Source organism: Centropristis striata, chromosome 15, assembly GCF_030273125.1.
Source record: "Centropristis striata isolate RG_2023a ecotype Rhode Island chromosome 15, C.striata_1.0, whole genome shotgun sequence".
NCBI classification, from domain to species: Eukaryota; Metazoa; Chordata; class Actinopteri; order Perciformes; family Serranidae; genus Centropristis; species Centropristis striata.
In genome coordinates, this window is record NC_081531.1 from 250,001 (window position 1) to 255,000 (window position 5,000).

Below are 5,000 nucleotides of genomic sequence, written 5' to 3' on the forward strand. Positions count from 1 at the left end.
GATAACGCTCCAACCTTCATGTTACAAAATGCACGTTCACTCAACAATAAAGCACTGCTCATCCTGGATTTTATATTGTTTTGATATATTTTTTAAAGTTTATATTTTGAGAAATAAATATGTTGAATTGAAAAAAATAGATTTTATTATTAAACAAATTAACATTTATTACCACATAAACAAACGCAAAAGTACCGAAAATTGGTACCGTTGAGTACCGGTACCGATTCTCAGGTATCGGGTATCGGTACCGTATCGGTTCAAATGTGAAAGGTACCCACCCCTACACACACACACACACACACACACACACACACACACACACACACACACACACTGATCTGTATTGTTATTTATGTCCCGTACAGCTGGAGGTAGACAGGCTGAGCTACTTGGCCACATTTATTTGGACATTCTTGACTGAGTTCTTCCAGTTTCAGTGTGACCGAGGCTGATGACCAACAGAACCAGAATAAAGAACCCAGGACTGGTTTCCTGTTGCCGACCCTGCCTGTCTCTGACTCCCCGGTAAACACCACAGCCTTCTGTCCAATTTACCATTAAAACAACAGAAGAACTTTCTTGAATGCAAACTTTCAGAAAGAAACAGAATGGAAGAAGATCTCAGATTGTTCCTCTATGGTGGACCTCTATGATTGTGCTGCAGGGGCTGCTGGGTAATAAATCCAAAACTAAAACACATCGAACGTTTAAAACATCAAACATCGGACCAACTTCTGCTGCACACACTTCAAGAGATGCTTCTAACTTTTGACTGTAGAACTAGAAGCAGGGAAACATACCAGGGGACTGAGTTTCTTGATGTATTTTTGGAGATTTTTAAAAAAGAAAATGGTTCGGAAGTCTCCAAAAAAGGGTCTGAAATGTTTCAAAGACTTATTTTTTCTCGTCCTTTGATTCTCTCCAAAGAGACGCTGTAAGGTCACAGATGATGCACACGCTTCAACCTTCTGGCAAGAAAAGAGGAAAGGATTATTTGAGACAGGAGGGCGAAGACGAGACGTGGAGGGAGGAGAAGAAAGGAGGAGATGGGAGTCGAGGGAGAGATTAGAGGGAGAGGAGGAGAGAGGAGGAGACCCGGGGGAGGTATCAGTGAGGATATCGACCGTCCGTCACTGTCTCCTTCATCAACACGGCATGTTTCCTCTGCAGGAGATCAGATCAAAGAGCAGCAGGAAGCTGTGAGCTGCACAGTGTTTCTATTGGTAGACAGAGAATCTGAGTTATTATAAATATTATTATTATTATTACATTATAATATTATATAAAGTGAGCGTAAAGTGGCCGTACGATCATTTCTACAAGGCTCACTGTTTATCAGTCTGGACATATTTTGTTTATTTTTGATCATTTTTTGTCTTTTGGGGGTAATTTTATGTCTGTTTTATTAATTGTGTGTTGCTAACGAGCGTATGACAGAAAGTGAGCGTTAAGTGGCCGTACGATCATTTCTTCAAGGCTCGGTGTTTATCAATCTGGACATATTTTGTGTATTTTGGGGTGATTTTTTTTTGGTCATTTTATGTCTTATTTAGTAATTGTGTGTTGTTTTTGATAATTGTATCTCTTTTTTGGTCATTTTCTGTCTTTGTTTTTATCATTTTCTGTTTTTTTTGGGTCTTAATGGCTCTCATTTATCATACGAGCGTACGCCAGAAAGTGAGCGTTAAGTGTCCGTACGATCATTTCTACAAGCTGTTTATCAGTCTGGACGTGAGGACCAGATCTCAGTCTGCTCTCAGCTCGTGGTCGCAGGTTTGCGTCAGTGTGAAGTATTTTTTAGTAATTTTGTGTATTTTGGGGTAATTTTGTGTGTTTTGATAATTTTGTGTCTTTTCTGGTCATTTTTTTGTCTTTTATTGTAATTTTATGTCTTTTGGGGAAATTTTGTGTCTTTTTTAATAAGTGTATCTCTTTTTTGGTAATTTTTTTGTCTTTGTTTTTTATCATTTTCTGTCCTTTTTGGTCATAATAGCCAACGTTAACTCTGAAGGCGAGCCATCTGAATGGGGTATATATTATATAAATATTATATATATTAGGGCGTGGTATTTAAATGACACATTTATCACCAGCTGATCATTCTCACACTGTGATTGGAGAGATCAGATGGTTTGATGAATCACTCGTGAACCCTGTCGTAAGACAAATATACCTCAGATCTGATCTGGTTTCGCCGCTGGTTTGATGAATGAGGACCAGTGTGTGCAGACCCAGCAGGACCAGGACATCATTTCCCACAAAACTGGCATCGTTCCCTTTAAATGAGGGTGAATTTATGACCATGTTGCATGTTTTATGAGAGATTTTTATGAGAGCAGAAAGATTTTATTTGCAGAGTTGCATTATTGTGTGTGTGATGAGTGATCAGCCTTCATCAGTATTCACTCTGTTCTCGTCTCACCATGTGTTGATCAGATCTGCTTTTATTAACGCTGCTGACAGGAGATGCAGCGCTGCTCTGGAGTCTGGAAACCAAACACTGTCTCACTGTCTCACTGCTATTACAGTGGTACAAACCCTAAATAAACACATTTATCTGTGAGTTCATGTGAACAAGAGGATGTTGAAATAACTCCACATGATGCTGCTGGTGAAACAGTCTGAACTGATGCTTTGTCACGTCTGAACAACAACAACTCTGCTGTTAAAACGATGGTTTTCTCAATGGAGTCTGGTGCAGCAGGGCTATAAATCAATGGATAGAATTTATTGGGGAGTTTTTTTTATGGATTTTTGAACATTTTCAGGAATTTTAAAGAGGCTGAAACACAAAACAAAAAGTTAAATGAATAATTTAGATCATTTGAGGTTTAATTATGAGATAATTTCATGTTATTTGGCCAATTTTATGGGGTTTTATTCATTAATTGAAGCCAAAAAAAGTGGTTTAATGTGAATAATCGGATCTAAATGATGCTGAAATAACTCAACATGGTGCTGATGGTGAAACAGTCTGAACTGATGCTGTTTAAATGATGGTTTGTGATTTTCTCACTTGAGTTGCATGAACAGGGATAATCCATCATAAATTTAAATACTGGACGGATGAAAGTTTTGACCTGATGATGAAAAGTTACTTTAGACGTTTATGTAACCCTCCAGTTCAACTCTAAACTGTTCACGGCTGGAACAAAAACAACGTACCACCTCAGTAATTCCCTGTAAAACCATCTGAAACACACAGCAGCTGTTCTATCTCTATCTGCTCTTTATATCTTTCACTCAATTATCTCCAGGAATAATCTCTTCCATCGCAGCTCTAACAGCAGAATCCACAGAACAAAGACGCATAGTGAGTCTGACAGTCACGAAGGAGAAGAAGGAGAAGAAGAAGAAGAAGAAGAAGGAGAAGAAGAAGAAGAAGAAGAAGAAGAAGGAGAAGAAGAAGAAGAAGAAGGAGAAGAGAGACAGAGACAAGAGACATAAAACACGAGTTCACTGATTGATTGTTGTGTCTGCTGAGTCCATTAGCTGCACTCTGCAACATCAACCATCCATAATAATAACAATAACAATAACAATAATAATAATAATAACAACAATAATAACAATAACAATAACAATAACAATAATAATAATAATAACAATAATAATAATAAGAGAGAACTCTTCCATCAGGAAGTCCTCAGACAGTCAGAGCGGCTCAGTTTATTTTTAACATCATGAAACTCTCTGATGCTTTGAGATCAGAGAGAAGACCGCCAACACTCTGGGACCCTGTGGTCTCTGGGACCCTGTGGTCTCTGGGACCCTGTGGTCTCTGGGACCGTGTGGTTTCTGGAACCATGTGGTCTCTGGGACCATGTGGTCTTGCTCCGGGACCCTGTGGTCTCTGGGACCATGTGGTCTCTGGGACCCTGTGGTCTTGCTCTGGGACCATGTGGTCTCTGGGACCATGTGGACTTGCTCTGGGACCCTGTGGTCTCTGGGACCGTGTGGTTTCTGGAACCATGTGGTCTCTGGGACCATGTGGTCTTGCTCCGGGACCCTGTGGTCTCTGGGACCATGTGGTCTCTGGGACCCTGTGGTCTTGCTCTGGGACCATGTGGTCTCTGGGACCATGTGGACTTGCTCTGGGACCCTGTGGTCTCTGGGACCGTGTGGTTTCTGGAACCATGTGGTCTCTGGGACCCTGTGGTCTCTGGGACCCTGTGGTCTCTGGGACCATGTGGTCTCTGGGACCATGTGGTCTCTGGGACCCTGTGGTCTCTGGGACCCTGTGGTCTGGATCTGGGACTATGTGGTCTCTGGGACCCTGTGGTCTCTGGGACCCTGTGGTCTTCCTCTGGGACCCTGTGGTCTCTGGGACCATGTGGTCTTCCTCTGGGACCCTGTGGTCTCTGGGACCCTGTGGTCTCTGGGACCATGTGGTCTAGCTCTGGGACCCTGTGGTCTCTGGGACCCTGTGGTCTGGATCTGGGACTATGTGGTCTCTGGGACCCTGTGGTCTCTGGGACCCTGTGGTCTGGATCTGGGACTATGTGGTCTCTGGGACCCTGTGGTCTGGATCTGGGACTATGTGGGTCCCGGCCTGTGGAAGCAGGTCAGCTGGTCTGTATTAATATTCTTCATGTTCCCGTACAGCTGGAGGTGGACTGGCTGAGACTCACTCATCCATGCCAGACTCTCTGGACTGACTCCCTGTTGCCGACCCTGCCTGTCCCTGGCTCTCCTCCGTCCCCCTTCCATCCAATTCACCATCCAAACTACAGAAGAACTGTCTTCAACGCAAACTTTCATTAAAAAAAAAGACAGAATGGAAGAAGATATGAGATTGGACCTCTATGATTGTGCTGCAGGGGCTGCTGGGTAAAAAAGCCAAAACACATCTAACGTTGAAAACATCGAACATCAGACCAACTTCTGCTGCCGTGGCGTCCACGTTTACTGTTTGTGTTCCAGAGAAACTGATCTAAGTCTGCTGGTTCCTTGATGTCTGACTTCTGATAACGACTGAATATTTAATTATGCAAACA

The 5,000-nt window shown here is 42.5% G+C and overlaps 1 protein-coding gene across 2 annotated transcripts in view; it reads right to left on the minus strand.

Moving 5' to 3' along the window:
- The window catches only part of LOC131986774 (actin-binding LIM protein 3-like), a 35,921-nt gene that overhangs the window by 26,791 nt on the left and 4,130 nt on the right, over nucleotides 1-5,000 (minus strand). The gene's annotated exons all lie outside the window — the stretch shown is intronic.